Source organism: Bactrocera neohumeralis, chromosome 2 (assembly GCF_024586455.1).
Source record: "Bactrocera neohumeralis isolate Rockhampton chromosome 2, APGP_CSIRO_Bneo_wtdbg2-racon-allhic-juicebox.fasta_v2, whole genome shotgun sequence".
NCBI lineage: Eukaryota > Metazoa > Arthropoda > Insecta > Diptera > Tephritidae > Bactrocera > Bactrocera neohumeralis.
Genome location: NC_065919.1, coordinates 12,010,511 through 12,029,925, shown reverse-complemented (window position 1 = coordinate 12,029,925; position 19,415 = coordinate 12,010,511). Strand labels below are relative to the sequence as shown.

At 37.8% G+C, this 19,415-nt stretch overlaps 1 protein-coding gene across 1 annotated transcript in view; it reads right to left on the bottom strand.

The window, feature by feature from the left end:
• Positions 1–15,084, bottom strand: part of LOC126754917 (nicotinamidase) — a 39,859-nt gene extending 24,775 nt beyond the window's left edge. The window contains exon 1 of the mRNA XM_050467134.1: positions 14,717–15,084. The gene's annotated coding sequence lies outside the window, so the exon portion shown is untranslated. The remainder of the gene's footprint in view (positions 1–14,716) is intronic.
• Positions 15,085–19,415: the final 4,331 nt, after the last annotated feature.

Genomic DNA, 19,415 nt, shown 5'->3' with positions numbered 1-19,415 from the left:
ACTTCTCCAGCCTGCTGAGTGACATAACACCAAGAGATAGCGAACTCGATTCCCCAATCGATGACGATGGAGCGAACGTTCCATTGCCCGAACATGAAGAAGTTCGAATATCGATTTGGCAACCGCCTATATCTGGAATCAACTATACCTATGACACATAGTTACAGTTCTTTCAAAAAATTTTCAAAATAGGCTCCTTCTGCGTCGATGCAGTGCAAGCGCCAGCGCAATTTCTATGCATTGAAGGCGTTACGGAAGACATTCTCTGGAATAGCCTAGAGAACCAAGGTGCATGCTGCTTGGATCCCCTCTGTTGTCTCAAAATACCTGTCTTTCATCGGCCTTTTCAGTCAAGGAAACACATCTGGGCTGTAGGGCGGCTGCGGAAGCGTTGGGATACCGGCCTTGGTTAGGTAGCTGTTCATAAGAACAGCGGTGTGAGCCGGGGCGTTGTTGTGGTGCAACTTTTAATCGGATGCGATGTCTTGTCGGACCCGATTGACGCTTCGCTTGAGTCTCTTGACGACTTCCACGTAAAAGTTGGCGTTGACGGTTTGTCCAGGCGGAACAAATGCATGGTGAACGATGCCTTTGCTGTCAAAAAAGACAATGATCATCGTTTTCACTTTGGATTTGCTCATTCTTCCAGTCTTCACCAGCCACCTCTTCCCGGCCCTCCAAAAAGGCCTGGTGCCACCGAAACACACCACTTCTTGCTAAAACAACATCTGGGTAAGCCTACTTGATCATATTAAACTTCTCTGTCGCAGATTTACCTAATTTCACACAGAATTTAATCGCGTACCTCTGCTCTAACGAACGCTGCACTTTCAGCTAGCAGCACTCACAAAAACACGTCGCGCGAAAATGTTTGTTCTGACTCTCTAGGTGCTCGGGGACAACTCACCATCCGTTCGTTCGTTAGCTAGGAACGCCCTCTACCTAATCCAGTCGGTGCGCGCAGAAAATCAGTCCAATTACTTTCCGAACAATCCCTCTATGCATAGAGTAAATCTTACAATATGCGGTGCTTAATACTAAACAGCGTTACTTCTGCGGTACTTTTCGATTTTCGTTAGCCAAAATACGTCATCACTTTTATTTCGAATTAAGTTTTCTATGCACATTTACATAGAAGAAAAGTCACTTTGCGTGCTCCACAATTTACTCGGGAAGCTAATTTATCATTTTGTTTTAGTTTGCCTCACCTTTAGGCCGATTTATGTATATAAATATGTACGAGTATATGTGAAAGGCAGATTTATTGGGAAACGGGAAGTGACGAAATCGTTGTGGTTAAGCGCTAAAGCACAGTAGCGTGTAGTAAAATGGTATAACACGTATGTTTAAGAGTCAAAGTAGGAATAGTATAGTAAAATATTCTAAATTTATTCAATAATTTTAGTGTTTTAAATTAATTTATATAATTTTCAAACAAACTTCTTGGCGAGCCTTGGGCTACAAATAGTCTATTTGAAATTTATTTGCAACAAGAAGGGGCGCTAGAGTATTCGCTGGGCAAAACAAAATAAAAAAAATGCAATTTTTGTTTAAAAATCATTTTTTTTTTTATAATAATTCAACCTTTGTTTTCTTGTTAGACCTTAAGTATTACTATCTATTATTAGACTAGCTTAACATATGAAAGCAATGTGAAATGTAATACTCAACAATATTCCACTAATTATACGCCCCATACGGTTCTCACTTTAAATACTTGTGGTTCCTGTGTGATTAGTTAAAAATATATAATTCAAATGTTTTTGTGTGTGTATGTTCGCAGAACTTTTACTAGCTTGTCCACTTGCAGGCTAACGTGGGAGTTTATGTGTGTGTGTGTGACGAGAGACAAATCAATGGCTCCGTTTTTCTTTTGCATTTTACTCCAACACACATTGCGACAGTATTTCATTCCAAAAATAGTACCGCTATACTCGTACTTTGTGAACATTTCTTTAAGTGTATGTACATATGTGTTTTCTCTCTCCCATTTAGCTTCGCTTCGGCTTTATGAATGGTTGAATAATTGCATTACATTATTTTAGCAATTCAGTTAAGTAAACCGTCTGCTAACACGATTTCATGTAATAATCTGAATAAATTTGCGAAGAATTTCGCGTAGGAAGATACTTACAAACATACATGCTAGACATAGAGAGTAATAAACATGGCTGCATTTGCCCATGCTTATGGCGAATAAATTGGAAAACTTTGCTATTATCGCATATGAGAAATGACTCAAAAATCTGAGTTTCTAAATATTTCGTGCCATTTAAGGCATGACATGACCAAAGCATTTGGGAAGTGTTTCTGTATGATATAAGGATCGTGACGACATCTGGTACCGGCTAGAATTAGCTGTAGCTAACAATTTTCGTATATATTAGGGTGGGCCAAAAACAAAAAGTTTTTTTTTTTCTTATATAACTTGAAAATATCCTTCGAAATGACAACAAAAAAAAAAACAAATCTAGTAAACTTTGAGCTAGATTTTGTATTTATATTTTCAAAATTTAGCCTTCAAAAATATGTCTGCAAGAGCATTTTTCAAAATTCATGTTATTTTCAGGGATATATGTGTTTTGCTGATCCGGCATCCAAGCGGATTCGGCTGGAACTGAAAGGAGTTTTCTCGAAACTGTCTTTTTCAATATGAATCCGGGTGACCTTCTGTCTGTCCATTCGTCCGTACAAGCAGTAGTAAAAAATTGAGATATCTCGATGAACTTGGTATGTGAGTTCCTTAGAAAAAAAATTAAGAGTTCGTAGATGGGGGTAATCGGACCACTGCCACGCCCACAAAACGCCATTAACCTAAAACCTACAAAGTGTCATAACTAAGCACTAAATTAAGATATAGAACTATAATTTGATACAAAGGGTCTCAGAGCAAGGCACGCCTGTGGGCAAACAATTTTGAAAAACTGCCCTCTAATAAGACTAATCTCTTAAGCCAACCTAATATCTCTTAAACCAACCTAATTCTTTGCACGAATTATGCCTTTAGAATTTGCCACCATATGGCCAAAAATTGTACAAATTAAACAAAAACTGTTCAAGCCCCTGGGTACCGAATATATGGACCCCAGTACCTATAGTTAGTTGTTCTTGATTTTTTACCGAAAATATTGATCAACATGTCAGATTTATAAATGAAATTCACAAAGAATCCCTTCGCGATAGTAGATAGTAGTGATGATAGTGTTCTACAAATGAGTTGAATCAGGTCAATACTCTGCTGAGCCCTCATATACCTAATATATAGATTTTACAACTTCCGTGTGACTTGATACCGCATATATATCCGCCAATATGCATGTGAGTTAACTCAATGAAAATGAGAGAGCATATTTTATCTTAACAGTGCATCTTTGCGCCTAAAATGGATAAAATTGGGCGAAAGATTGACCTAGCTCCCATATATGTAACTAATATCAGGATTTTCGAACATCCGGCTGACTTTACTCAAATGATTGGTAATTGTATGAGAAGACTTTATGAAACCCAGGGAACATTTTTTAGTATGTGGTATTGGCAAAAATAGATAAATAGATCGATACGAAAAGTCGAAAGTAGAATTTACCGGTCTTTGGTCTTTGGAAGTTACAAGAGTATAAAATGTTCGGTTAAACCCAAACTTAAATCTTCCTTACTTGTTTTTAACTCGAAACTCAAAAAATGTTGTACAAAAATTGGCATTTAGTTAGAATTCTTGGCCGACATGAATATTTTAAGTTACTGTAAACAGCACAAATATCGTATGTCAAAATGTTCTGAGTATGTATAACATCAAAAATGTCAAACTTTACGATAAAGTAGTGTGATCTTTTATAGGGTTGCCAAATCCCAAAATATAAAATATACATATTAATCCTAAATATGACCAATTGAGTAAAAAGTAATAAGACCATATCGTCACCTAAAATGTAAAATAACGTTATAATAGAATCCAATATTGAAACAAATTTTGAGTTTTGGTTATAAAATGGTTATATATTGGTTATTATAACTGTCAGCGATTTTCTTTTATTTTTTTTCTTTTTTGTTGATACGTTGTTTAACATTTTTGGTGACAATATGTTAAAAAGTTGAAAAGTTAAGGAAAAAGCCTATAATTCGAACCCCAATTTCTGTCATACTTGCTTGGTTCATTTATATGGAAGTGCAACTTCAAAAACTCTACTACTTATGAACCAATATTTAACGCGTAATTATAGGCAACTTTAAAGATGGCGTACCTTTTTTGCCGAAAAGCACCAATTTTTTCTTCCTACTTTCACGCCTATAAGCACATATGATAATTCTTACAATATTTCTCGATTTGGCCCTTTATTTAGTATAATCTAACAGAAGTCAAATCATCCCCATAATCATGCTTATATAGTAGCTACATGCTCTAGCCACGACTACCAGATGTAAAGACCAAAATTGCAGAATTGGCAATATTTAGAGCTGCTGGTAAGTTAACAAAAGAGTTCTTGTTTGCATACATACAACAAGCTAGTTATATTTCTGAATTGCCTACACGTTCAGAAATAAAACTAAACGGAATTCTGATATTGACTCCCACTTCCATAATTCTGGCTTACACTCCATTAATTAAAGCCTAAAAATATTTTAATGAATATGGTTAAGTAAATATCTTATAGATGAGTCCCACTTGATTAAAAATGTAAAAAAAAAAACACAACAACAACTATTCAACGATTTTCCAAAAACCACGATAGAAAAATCATTTAATTGTCCACTGCTTTTGTCAAACTAACAACAACGGCGACGTATGACACCCCACATTCAGCTAACCCCAAACCACTATCACTCACTTAATGCTAATTGCAGATGTTGCAAATTAATTTGCGGTCAACCCTTGTGTAACCTCAGCGCACAACTTTGCATAACCTCAACGATTCACCGTTATAATGACATTCTCAGACGCCCACACAATTTGGCCAAGGCACCTGTCTAGGCACGACTATGCTCCTATATACGCAGGGGTGCATACCACCATTCATTCATCCATCAATCACAAATCAACAATTTCATAGTTGCAAATGACATGCATGACTAAATCGTTTGGGGCGAATACATACGAATAATGTGCGATTCTGTGAGAAAATTGCCAACGCAAATGCTACAGTATGTATACTAAATATCTTTGCTATGAATTTATTGTTGTACATATGTATATCTGTATGCATTTATGTATGTAATTGGCACAATTAAAGACGGCTTCATGTGAGAATTTGGAATTTGCCACAAAAAAGGTGTGAAATGAACAAAGGTCAGTAAATGGATGTAATTTAATGCGTATAGAAATTACTAGGACGTACAGCGTGCACTATCTTATTGGGTAGTCGAAAAAGTATTTTCGTATTTTGTCAATAGCTGTCGTTTCAGTCGTATATCTCCAATGCTACCAATCACATTGTGTCATACCATAAAGTGAGATTTTAAGCTTCATTTAACCAAAAACAATTAATTTCGGGGAAGTTGAAAAAAAGTTACAACTGTTCAAAAATGAACGAAAATAATGAAGAAATTCGCTATATTTTGAAATTTTTGTATAAAAAAGGGAAGAATGCCACGCAAGCCACCAATGAAATTTGTGAAGTTCACGGAGATGATGCTATACCAGTTCGTGTAGCACAACAATGGTTCGCTCGCTTCCGTTCTGGGAATTTCGATGTGAAAGATGCACCTCGCTCTAGACGACCTATCGTTGACAAAGTCGACGAAATTACAGAAACTATCGACCAGGACAATCACATAAGCAGCCATGACATCACTAAGGAACTTAACGTTCATCATCAGATAGTTTTCAAACAATTAAAAAAGGCTGACTACAAAAAGAAGCTCGGTGTTTGGGTACCACATGAATTGTCTATGAAACATTTAATGGACCGAATTAACATCTACGATTCTTTGCTTAAACGAAATGAAATTTAAGCATTTCTGAAACCAATGGTAACAGGAGACGAAAAGACGAGACCAATATGACAATAATGTGCGAAAAAGATCATGGTCCAAGCGTGGTGAAGCTCAACAAATGGTCGCAAGGTAAGGATTGACGCCTCGAAAGGTTATGCTGAGTGTTTGGTGGGGTTGCAAAGGAATCATCCACTATGAGCTGTTCCAGCCTGGTCGAACGATTGGTTCTACATTTTACTGTCAGCAACTGATTTCAATCTCATCAAGCAATTGAAAAAAAAACGGCCAGAACTGATCAACAGAAAGGACTACGTCTTCCATTAGGACAACGCTAGACCACACACATCTTTGATGACTCGGCAAAAACTGGAAGAGCTTGGCGGGGAAGTTTCGATGCATCCACCATATAGCGCTGAGCTTGCACCATCAGACTACCATTTGTTGCGATCAATGCAGAACTCCCTTAATGGAGTAAAGTTGGCTTCAAGAGCCTGTGAAAATTACTTACGCAGTTTTGCGCCGATAAATCACAAAAGTTTTACACTGACATTATTTCATTGCCTCTAGCAGAAAAATGGCAAAAAGTCTGCGACCAAAATGGTACATATTTTGGTTCATTAATGTTCATTTTAAATATAAAAAAATAAGTTGAAGTTTGATTAGAAATACGAAAAGACTTTTTCGACTACCCAATATATACTATATTAATGATTACCATGTCTCTCTGTCTGTATATACGCAAACTAATAGCTCAGTTTTTGAGATATCGATCTGGAAATTTGCACGCGTCGTTTTCTTTCCAAGAAGCTGCTCATTTGTCGGAATCGCCGATATCGGACTACTACGGCATAAAGCTGTCATACAAATTCAACGATCGGAATGAAGTTCTCTATGGCAAACTTTTTCGTTTGACAAGATATCGCCAAGAAATTTGGTATGGACTATTATTCAAGGCCACGGTTCAATCTGCCAACAAGTTATTCCATTCGAACCACTATACCATATAGATGCCATACACACCGAAAGATCGGAATCTAGTTCTTGTATGGAAGCTTAATAATTTTTTGAGTTCTTTCTTCTTCTTCATTCAAACTAACAGAAAACAAGTAAGGAAGGGCCAAGTTCGTGTATATCCAAACATTTTATATCCTTGCAACTTGCTAGGATTAAAGCCAGAGAAACAACCAGAAGCACATAAGGTTTGTAGTTCTAAGAGGTCTAAGGCGAGTTTTCAACCGATTTTATTTTTTCTAAGCATAAAAATGCACCGTTATTAGATAAATACGCTCCCTTACCGACAATTAAATTAGCTTTTTCAATATGCCGAGATTCGTCAACAACAACTTCAACGAGATTGCGTACAAGCGTTTTAAGCGAAACTTTTTAAATGCAAATGCTTTTTGCACCTTCCACGAGGCCAGCAAGTCAACTTTGAATGAGCAAATGTAAAAAGTTCGGTAACATGTGGTACCAAAGCACGCATGCTGATTTGCCACGTTTCGGTATATATGACAATGGGACCCAACCGCAGATAACGCCGGTGCATAACACATGCTCCCGCGACACTGAGGCGGCAACTTCATACGGTTTTTGTTCTTCCCAAAGGGTTTTTGCTCGGCCAACGCATTGTGCGCCAAATACCGGCCGTAAAAAAGGCATACGAGTATGTCATAACACACACACACCCACCTGACTGTTTTTTACTTTACCTGTGTCATAAAAGTGGCTAACATACACATATGCGTTTCTAACAATGTTAACAACAGCCTCAAAGCCAGTTTAGCAACAACACAGGTGTGTGCGTGTGTGTATTTGCGTTAGAGTCAGCGTTCGGAGGATTGCCAAAAAAAGCACACACACGAATTCAAGTCAATATGTCAAAAAGACGAAATTGCAAAATTGCCAAGGAACTGGTTATGTTTGTAGACCAAAGCCGTAGAGAAGATGTGTGTGTGTGTGTGTGTAAACGTTTGGAACTCAATGTAGGACACACGCTTAGCTGAAAGGTATTCACAGCAAATGCGGTTGGTGTGTCAGCTAGACCTTCTTGTCTGAATACCACTTCACTTTCCACCAGTTTTGAAAATTGAGGTTTGTGGAAAAATAGTGCGCAGAAGTTCGATATTTTCAAAAAAAAAAATATGAATTATGAAAATAAAAAATGTATTAATTAATAAGTAAGAAAGGCCTAAGTACGGGCACACTTGCAGAAGTCCAGACGCTGAACCCAATTTTCGACTATTTTCAAACATAAATCGGTCGATACTCCAAACTCACGTTCGATATTCGTACGAAGTTCATCAATCGTCGGTGACTTGTTCGCATAGACCATAGACTTGACGTAGCACCACAGCAAATAGTCTAACGGTGTCAAATCGCACGACCGAGGCGGCCAATTCACCGAGCCATTACACGTTCATCAAACTTGGTTTTCAATAAATCGATTGGGACATTTGCTGTGTGGCTTGTGGCGCCCTCCTGTTGAAACCACATATTGTCTAAGTTCATATCATCTAATTCGGCCTAAAAATATTCGTTTATCATTGAGCGGTAGCGACTCCCATTCACAGTAACGTGCCGGTCTTGATCATCACGGAAGAAATACGTACCCAATGACGCCGCCGACCCATAAACCGCACCAAACCGTAATTTTTTCGAGATGTAATGCTGACTCATGGAGTACTTGCAGTTTGGGCCTGACCAATAAGGCATCTTTTGCTTATTGACGAAGCCATTCAGCCAGAAATGAGCCTCATCGCTGAAGATGATTTTTCGATGAAAATCAAGTTCATTTTCAAGTTGTTGCTCAGCCGAATTCATGAACATATGACGATATTGGTGATCAAGCGGCTTCAGATCTTGCGTCAATTTGATCTTGTTAGGATGTAGGTCAAGATCTTTTCGCAAGATTCGCCAAAACGACGTCGCAGAGATGCCCAACGCTTTAGAACGACGTGTGATAGACTGATTCGGGTCTTCCTCAATTGATGCGCTAGTGGCAGCAATATTCTCGACACTATCGGCACTTTTTTGTCACGCTGACACGGAAACATTTTGTACTGTGCTTGTGGATTTAAATTTTTCCAATAGACGCTCATTTGTTGGTCTGACAGGACGATTATGACGACCACAAACTGGACGTAGCGCTCTTAAAGTTGTTGCCACTGACCCCGAATTTCAGTAGTAAATTTTAATAACTTCGACTCGTTGTTAGATCGTATGTTTTTCCATCATGAAATGGCAAACCTTACTGGGGAGAAATATCAAAAGAGCAGCGTTCTTTTGAAAACACCCTCTATTAGGTATATGGAGGCTAAAGAAAATATTGATGCTTTTTGAACAAAGTTGTATCCCGCTATATTCATTGGTACTTCATTTGCATTTTCGAAAGTGAAAGATTCAGATAGATTTAACCCTTATTCTTATTAAGTTATATTATATATGTACTCTGGAGTATTTATTTATTGAATTTTCTTGCTTTTTACAGCGCAGAAAAATGGACGATGACGAATGAGAAAACACTTAAAACATTCGAGAGAAGCTCTTTCTTTGGAACCGTCCGCGTGAGCGTTGAATATCGAGAATATGGAACCACGAACTATATGAGTTCTACGTGGAACTAAGTATAAGCGCAAAACACTTCAATGAATATGCTGGTAAGATCACATTTTCAACTGGAAGATGATGCTCTCGCGAAAATTTCCTTCGACTCGAGACCAATGAATAGACAACGGAAGCAAGGGCGCCCACACATCCAATGGAAGGACCAAATACATAACGATCTGTCTGCACTTGAGATGTATAAATAGCTTGATCCCGCAAAGAATAGAGTCAACTGGCGAAGTTGTGTGTTGTCGGCTCAGACCGACCAACATTTGTGGCAAAGAAGAGGAAGAAAAAGATTAAATAAAATGCCTTCTTCTAAAAAACTCACTTGAAAGAGGGTATAATCCCTTAATTGAGAATAAAACGTCAAAGAATCGTAAAAGTTTCTCTATAATATAAATAAAAATCTTCTATATAAATACTATAAATAAAAGAACTCACTCACATGCCAGCATTGAAGATGGTCAATCCATGAAAAACTACGCTCCTCAATGGAGCCACAGCTGCCAAATTGCTTTAGATTTAACTTAATTTATCTCTGTGTCTGGTATGTATGCATGCATGTATGTATGCGCGCAGTGAAGAGGAATGAAGTGAAAAAATTGTGCGAATTGGTGAGAAAAACAAGGCGAAAATTCGAAGGCAGTAAAATTGTTTTGGCAACTTATCAAGGTAATAAAATTCCGTAAATGGTTACAAGATTGATTTGGCAATGTGTATATTTTACTATGCACATACATACATACATACGTACGTACATACAGCATAAGTACGCATAGTGCTATTGCTATTGAACGCAGCCCGCAGGCATTAAATCTTGAACAGGTGTAAACAATTGCTCGCTACAGCCATTAAATGGCCACTCCAGCTGCTTGGACAACTGCTGCCATAATAAAACACTATTCGCTGGCAGCAGGAGAAGCTCCTTCCGATATTTTTTATGCACTTCAAAATTTTTATTAACAAGAATGCATAGCATATGTAATATTATGTTCCCATATATGCATGTAACTGGTGATCCTGGTAGAGGTACTTTTTTCAATAGCGCGTGACTCGTGGCAAGTTGTCATATTATTTTTGGTCGGTATTGTTTGGCATTTTGTCATGGAAAGACTTACGCCTGAACAACGTTTACAAATCATTCAAATTTATTACAAAAAATGGTCTTTAAAAATGTGTTTCACGCAACGTATGGTCAACAAAATCGACCTACAGAGCGTACTATTCGCAACACCATCATCCATCTTGAGACCCGGCATTCATGATTGGATAATATTCGACCGTATAGACCACATCCAGCACGCAGTGATGAAAATATAGAGAATGTACACGGCCGTGTAGAGCCGAATCAGCGCCATTCACAGCAACTTAGACTGACATATGGACCGACTTGGCGCATTTTACCTCGAGATCTTAAATTGAAAACGTACAAAATACAGCTTGTGCAAGAACTAAAGCCAATCGAAATTCCCAAATGACATCGCTTTGCTCTTTGGACTCTTGAAAAGCTACAAGAATGTCCGACGTGTTCGAAACAAAATTTATTCAACAATGAGGTCATTTTTAGCTCAATGGGTTTGTAAACAAGCAAAATTGCCGCATTTGGGAAGAAGAGCAAACTTAGAGATTTAAGAGCTGCCATTTTATCCAGAAAAAGTAACGGTTTGATGTGGTTTATGGACAGGTAGAATCATCAGTTCATATTTCTTCAAAAATGATGCCTGTGAGAACGTAACCGTCAATGGCGACCGTTATCGCCATGATAATCGACTATTTGATGCCTGAAATTGAAGCTCGTGATCTCGATGTCGATGTTTCAGCAATACGGTTCAATTTCTCTCACATTGAATCAGATAATTCCACGTTTTGGGCCGGTCGATTGGGCACCAAGGTACCGTGTGACTTCACATCGTTAGAATTTTTCCTGTGAGGATATGTAAAGTTTAAAGTCTAAGACAATTCCGCTTCACTTCAGGCCTTCGAGCAAAACAGCACGCGTGTCATTCGCTAGTTACCAGTCGGAAATGCTGGAACGAGTCATTGAAAATTTGACTCAACGGATGAACCATCTGAGACGTAGCTGCGGCCAACATTTGAAAGAGATAATTTCCAATAATAATTGCCAAAGAATGTTCTCGAAATTAATCACCCTTTACTATACATTAATAATTAAATATCAATGATGACAAATATTTCGATATTGCAGGCTTACGTCAAAAAAGGCGAAATTGCTTTTTTACTTATGACGTAAGTTCTAGAAAAAATTTGACAGCTTGCGATTAGATAAGCATCAACTCAAGTTTCTGTGACTAATAGTATATTTTCTGATAACATTGAAAACATATCAGAAATTAGTCGCCAATGTTTTAAGCTATCTTATATAGTTTACCAAGGAATTAAAAAGTTTTATTATTGAGTTAGCGAAAAAGCTACAAAAGATCGCTCATGTATCACCGAAACCAGCAAAAACACCCACGGACGCAAAACATGTTATTCCAAGGGTTCAACGTGCTCACCATCCAGTTGCTGTAATGGTTTGATGGGGCGTCTCCTGTAAAGGCATTACACCTCTTCTTCTTTGTGAAAAAATGGTTAAAACTGGGCCAAAAGTATACCAAAAGTGTCCCAGAAAAATGTGCTAGGAGGCGTGATAATGCAGTTGGGGCTTTTAGCAAGATTTTGTTCCAGCACACAAGGTAAAAACTACCCAACTGTGGCTTAAAAGCAATATTCCTAGTTTCATAACTGCACATGATGATGATGGTTGGAAATTCAGACTTGTATCCATTCGATAACAATTAGGGGCCAGAGTTGGTCTGTCGAATACCCCACAGAAAGTTGAAGAGTCTCAAAAAATATATGGTTTGAGCAGCGTTGACAATATCCATACAAAAGCTGTGTGTGTTGATCAATGGCCGAATGGCTTGTGGGCTTTTGTGAAAGCAAAAGGTGACCATTTTGAATAAGATTTTGTACATCCCTTATTAAATATATGCATTATAAAATAAAGTTAACTTTATCAAAAAACGTATTATAGTATTTTTATAATGAATTGAACTTGTAACAGAACTTATGGCAGCACTAAGTATACGGTCTTCGACATTTCGGTGTGTGACAGTAGGCTTTGTTGATCGAGTTGTATCACAACCACTCAGTCGTGGCTCGAGATTGAAATTTCTACTGAAGTAAGTTTTTATAATTATAGAAAGCGACCTAAAAAGCTTTTTAAAGTAACCAACTAACTTTAACATGCGGCTGAAGATATGTTTTAATTTCAAAAATAGTAAAAATGAATTTTATTACTTTAAGGTAATAAATTCGTTAATTTTTATATGTAATTAATTTTTGTTCTAGCACTGTATTATTATACTCTCGCAACAATGTTGCTAAGGAGAGTTTATAGTTTTGTTCACATAACGGTTGTTTGTAAGTCCTAAAACTAAAAGAGTCAGATATAGGGTTATATATACCAAAGTGATCAGTGTGACGAGTAGAGTCGAAATCCGGATGTCTGTCTGTCCGTCCGTCCGTCTGTCCGTCCGTGCAAGCTGTAACTTGAGTAAAAATTGAGATATCATGATGAAACTTGGTACACGTATTCCTTGGCTCTATAAGAAGGTTACGTTCGAAGATGGGCAAAATCGGCCCACTGCCACGCCCACAAAATGGCGGAAACCGAAAACCTATAAAGTGTCATAACTAAGCCATAAATAAAGATATTAAAGTGAAATTTGGCACAGAGGATCGCATTAGGGAGGGGCATATTTGGACGCAATTTTTTTGGAAAAGTGGGCGTGGCCCCGCCCCCTACAAAGTTTTTTGTACATATCTCGGAAACTACTATAGCTATGTCTACCAAACTCTACAGAGTCGTTTTCTTCAGGTATTTCCATATACAGTTCAAAAATGGAAGAAATCGGATAATAACCACGCCCACCTCCCATACAAAGGTTATGTTGAAAATCACTAAAAGTGCGTTAACCGACTAACAAAAAACGTCAGAAACACTAAATTTTACGGAAGAAATTGCAGAAGGAAGCTGCACCCAGGCTTTTTTCAAAAATTGAAAATGGGCGTGGCGTCGCCCACTTATGGACCAAGAACCATATCTCAGGAGCTACTAGACCGATTTCAATGAAATTCGGTATATAATATTTTCTTAACACCCTGATGACATGTACGAAATATGGGTGAAATCGGTTCACAACCACGCCCTCTTCCAATATAACGCTATTTTGAATTCCATCTGATGCCTTTTCTGTATAATACGAGTATATATGTACTTTAGGAACCAATGATGATAGCGGCATAAAACTTTACAAAAATACGGTATTTGAAAAATATGTAAATGACGGATAATGAAATCTCGATTATTACTTTATCATGCGAGAGTATAAAATGTTCGGTGACACCCTAACTTAGCCCTTCCTTACTTGTTATATTTGAAAGTGGAAAATATTCATATTTGCTTTTAAACCAGCGCCTTGCTTCTGAAATTAAAGCAGAGCGCCATCTATGTGACATTAGCGCATGAAAGTCTACGAGCGACATCTGTTTATTCAACAATAAAGTTGTAGAAAATAAGTGTTGCATTTCCAGCGTGCAAAATATGAATATTTCCATTTTACACTGAAATCAAAACTATAATAAATAATTTGTGTCATCTCAAGGAAAGTATCAACTTTTCTTGAAGTTGTATTAAAAATAAGAAAGCTTCTGCTCTGTATATTTACATATGATATTAGAGCTATTGCAAACCACAAGCCGCAAAATATCAAATTTACACCACTATTTTCAATGTAAACAAGCTGTACTCAGCTCACACACTCTTTCCGTTGTAAACTATCGTTGTCATGCCAACGCCGTAGCACATATGTGCTTGCGGAAATACATACATATGTATATTTGCAACCAAACTCACAGTATACACACATACACCAACAAGTTCTTATCATTCTCAGCAAGAATGCCTGCTCATGCTCCGAGAATGTCGCAAGTCTCTCTGTATTTGACTTCATAGAACCGGCAAAATAACTATGACGTTTAGTTAAACACTATATACAACAACAACAATGATTGGAAGCAAATGACATGATTAGCACATACTTGAAGTCAAGTGCGTGTGTTCCATCGTTCAGAAAGACCCCATAGCCCATTTAATATCTGCAACGTGCTCACTCACCTTGGCTATTGATTTATTCCTAAGGCAAATTGTTTACATCCAACAACAAATACAAGTGCTTATTCATTTCACAACGATTTATTCTGTGACGCAAACACTATCTAATCATTGGCACACTGCCTTTTAATTATTCGCATTTATTATTAATATTTTTTTTTTACTTTTTGACCCGCACACTTTAAACACTTAGCATAATAGAATACTTTAATTAAGTTTTTATGCACGACTCCACCGATGCACAGTCATTCTGCCGCGCGCGTGCAAATACATTACCAATAAACGAAAATAAAATTCCCATTTATGAGTGTGAGCGTATTTGAAAGCACTTTGCTCCGGCGATTTTCTGCCAATACCGGCAGCTTTGGGTGGCCGCTTGCTACTAATGTGTAACGTTGGCGCAAAGTTGGAGCGAGCAGCTGTTGCTGTCAGGGTAACCAAAGTGCGCACGAAAGCAGATTTTTAATGTATTTAATTTTTCTTTCAAATTTTCTTTCAATTTTTATTTAAATTTTTGTTCTAAATTGTTAAAACTTTCAAAAAAAAAAGTATAAATTTGTTTTAATAATTTAATTTTATATTTTCTAGAAAGAAGTAATATATTTATAGCACGTATTTATGGAAATTATTTTAAAAAATATTATTTTTCAAAATACATGAGGTAGGCAAGGTCTACACACCCCAAAATTGTGGCTGGTAAAATGGCAAGTCACGGTAATGGTTTGCCAAAAGCTTATTTCCATATTTACTTATTAACTGGCATATAAAAATTGAATTATTTAAAATAACCAAGCATAGGAGCGCGGCATTGTGTGTTATCTGAACTACTTCATGTCACACACATCGATAGTGATCCGCCAGCAGTTTGGATTTTATGATCTTATCCAACCATTTTATAGTTTGGATCTGGCGTCAAGTGATTACTACCTGTTCATGTCCCTGGCGGAAGCTTTTGCTGCTGAAAACGTCACGTCTCAAGAGCAACTTGTGAAAATCGAAAAAAGGTACCAAGATTTCTTTGAAAGTTACACTATGAAATTGCCTTCAAAATACTAACAAGTTATCGAGCAATACGATAGATACTTCAGCTAAATTCGAAAATTCTAACTATGCTAAGTATAATCTTCTGAAACTTACAGGGTCCAGCACTCGAAGTGTAACCAATTAAAAAAGCCACAAATTCGGTTTGGAAAATTATTTTTATTTATTTTAAAGTACAAAATGTGTGAAAATAATCATTAATTCAGGACCAATTCACTTTTGCTCGATATGATCACCTTTTGCCTTAACTATGGCCTTGAGACGGTCAAAAAACGAATCGCAAGCTGCACGAATGTGACTTGCCGGTAGACGCTATACTATGATCATACTTTTTTCACCTCAAATGTACTTCGTATAAATAGCAAACTTATTCTTTAGCGAGAGAATTCCTCTTTACTAGATCTTATATATGAACCTTATATATGATCACACGTATATTTGCACTGCAAAGCCTTTTTGAATCTATTCCCCAACTTTTTATACAAAAATAACCAATGTATTGCTGTGCTTTCTTTTCTGCAACTAGCTTTGGCAACTCTGGTCCCAACCAGTTGCCGATACCGGCAAGTTCTGCAGTGTTTTTACACGTTTAATTTAAATTGCTCGTTTATTTCATTTCATTTTGCTTTTTTTGTTTTTATCCCTTTCGTAAGTTTTTTTTGCACATATTTTTCGCAACAATTCGCCGGTGTTGATTGATCTTGACAAACCAAAGAGACTTTTTCTAAAATTCCACAGTCCAATTAGTGTTTTTCTGCCATGTAATGTAATTAGCTTTATTTATCACTCAGCCGTAGTGACTCTTCGCTTCGTCTTCTAAAATAAAAAAAAAAAAATAAAATTAGCAGCGAATGACCTCTAAAGAGGTTAAATAAATGGATTTCATTTCAGTGAACTCTGGAATACAAAACAAATGGAACGCGTATACATACCTAATGTAATTAATGAAATCACAACGAAAGTCGCTGGTATGCTAAGTTTTGAAGCTATTTAATGAATAACTTTAGATTTATTTTAATATAAGTAAATAAGTAGTTTGCAGATAAAGTGGAAGAAGTTCTAATACTTCGACGCTACATGATCATACTTTTTGACCTCAAATGTACGTCATATAAATAGCAATTTTCTTCTTTAGTGTTAGAATTGCTATTCTTTTTCTTTGGCACTACAATTGTGGGTCGAGAACACAGGCCCCGACTTGGCCTAACCAACCTTAACTGTATCAATGGCTCATACAGTTTGTGGTTCCATCTTCTTTAATATTCATCTTTCACGCGAACAACTCCAATGATCTTGCGGAGAACAGTTCTCTCAAATGCTCTTTCTCATCTAGGTTCACCGAAGTCCATGTTTCTGCGCCGTATAATATTCTTCTTCTTTATTGGCGTAGACACCGCATACGCGATTATAGTCCAGTTTACAACAACACTTGCGCCCTAGTCGTCCTTCCTTTTCACTGTTTGGCGCCAAGTGTAGCCAAGTCCTTCTCCATCTGGTCTTTTCAACGGAGTGTATGGTACTGCGTCGAGTACTCTCAGAGAGCTGGAGTGTTTTCATCCATTTAAACAACATAACCTAGCCAACGTAACCGCTTCTCTTAATTCGCTGAACTATGTCAATGGCGTCGTATATCTCATACAGCTCATCGTTCCATCGACTGCGATATTCGACATTGCTAATTCGCAAAGAACCATAAATCTTCAGCAGAGCCTTTGTCTCGAAAACACGTAACGTCGACTCATCAGATTTTGTCATCCTCCATGCTTCTGCATAGAAGGACGGGGTTGATGAGTGACTTTTAGATTTTGGTCTTCGTTCGTCGAAAGATGACTTTGCTCAGTCCGAAGAAACACCTGTTGGCAAGAGTTATTCTGCGTTGGATTTCGAGATTGTCGTTGTTATTGGTGTTATTGCTGGTGCCAAAATAGACTAAATTTTCTACGACTTTGAAGTTATGACTGTCAACAGTGACGTCGGAGCAAAGTCGTGAATGTGAAGACTGCTTGTTTTATGACAGGAGATATTTCGTCTTTCCCTCGTTCACTAACAGACCCATTTGCTTCGCTTCTTTATCCAACCTGGAAAAAGCGGAGGATGGAGTCATGTGTAGAAGTTCACGCAAATGAGGAAAGTTTTCTGAACGTCATTCACTTGGGAGTGGCCAGAAACCATTAATTTACATATGGCTTAAGCAGCTCACGACTTTCGGTCTTAGACCAAATATCCTCTAGGTAGCCAAAAAAAAACATCCGATAGAGCGTAATTTTTGTTCGTCGAGAGTGGGATCTGCTTCTCAATTTTATATCGATCCCATTTGAAGTACCTGTTGGCAAGAGTTATTCTGCGCTTGATCTTTAGGCTTAGATAATTGGTTTCGAGATATATGATACAAAGTCCCTAACTTTTTCAAATGTATAGCTGGCAACAGTGATGTAGTTCCCACGACGCGAGAAATTTTTTTGTGAGGCCTGCAGATACTTTTTCTTGCCCACAAAACCACTTTCGCTTCTTTTTCTTGGCTGACGGCTCTGTTGTTCTGGCTGACCAGCTCTACGTACGCCAGTAGCATTGTACTCTTAGAGTACCAGTGACACTGCGGTTCAGATTAGTTGCACGTATCACTTTTTCCGGCATTATATTGAAAAAGACGCACTAGCGAGAATCAGCGTGTCTAACGGCTTAGAGAGGTCCTTACCTATTTTGACGGAGCTGATGGTTGCGCTCGACATCAATCTGCATAACCGTATGAGTTTCGCAGGCATACCAAATTTAGACCTGACGTCAAATAGGCAGCTTCTATCAGTGCTGTCGAAAGCGGATTTGAAATCAACAAAAAAGTGATGGGTGTCGATCTGTTTGTCAAGGACATCTACAGGACTAGACGGATTATGGAAGTCTGGTGTATGTGGGATTTGCCAGTTGTAGAGGCGCGCTGATAAGTCCCATTTATTTTAATACAATATTGTCGAAAAAACCGTATATGCAACGTTAAGAAGGCTGATTCCGTGGTAATTAGCGCTGACTGCGTGACTTCCCTTCTTTTCGATATGTATTCATCCGACTTAATCATACCCTAGCAGCTGGAACATGCGTCTTTCCAGCTACTCGTTGCTGGTTTTAAGCTAGTAGTTCATCGGACCATCGAGCCGCTTTAGAGCTGTTTTCACCTCGTCTTGGTCGAGTGGCGGGACGACAATGGCTTTCGCCATTTAACAGTTTCGAGGAGTGTTCCCTCCAAATTTCGAGTTCGAGTGTACTCTGTGTGTCTGTTTTCAGGTTTCCATTTCTGTCTTTACAGAAGTCGACCCCGGCATTTAAACCAATTATTTACTGTCTTAATTTATCTCCTTTATTGAAAATATGTCTCCCATCTTTCCTCTTCCCACGGTGCCTTTATTTCACAGCCCTCGTGACAAGCGGTTGTAGGGTCGATTTGTACACAGCGTTTTTCTCTATAATGACGGCGCGGCATTCATCATTTTACCAAGTGTTCTGCGAGAACACAATACAAAAAAGCAAAGTGTCGAATATTTCCTGCTCTATAATACAAAAAAAAATAGCGTTAAATAGTTCCTGCTCTAGTAAATCTTGTAATTCGCACCAGTACCAACCCGAACCCTTTTTTGTTTCAGGTGTGAGCTGGAATCGATTTCCATCTTTA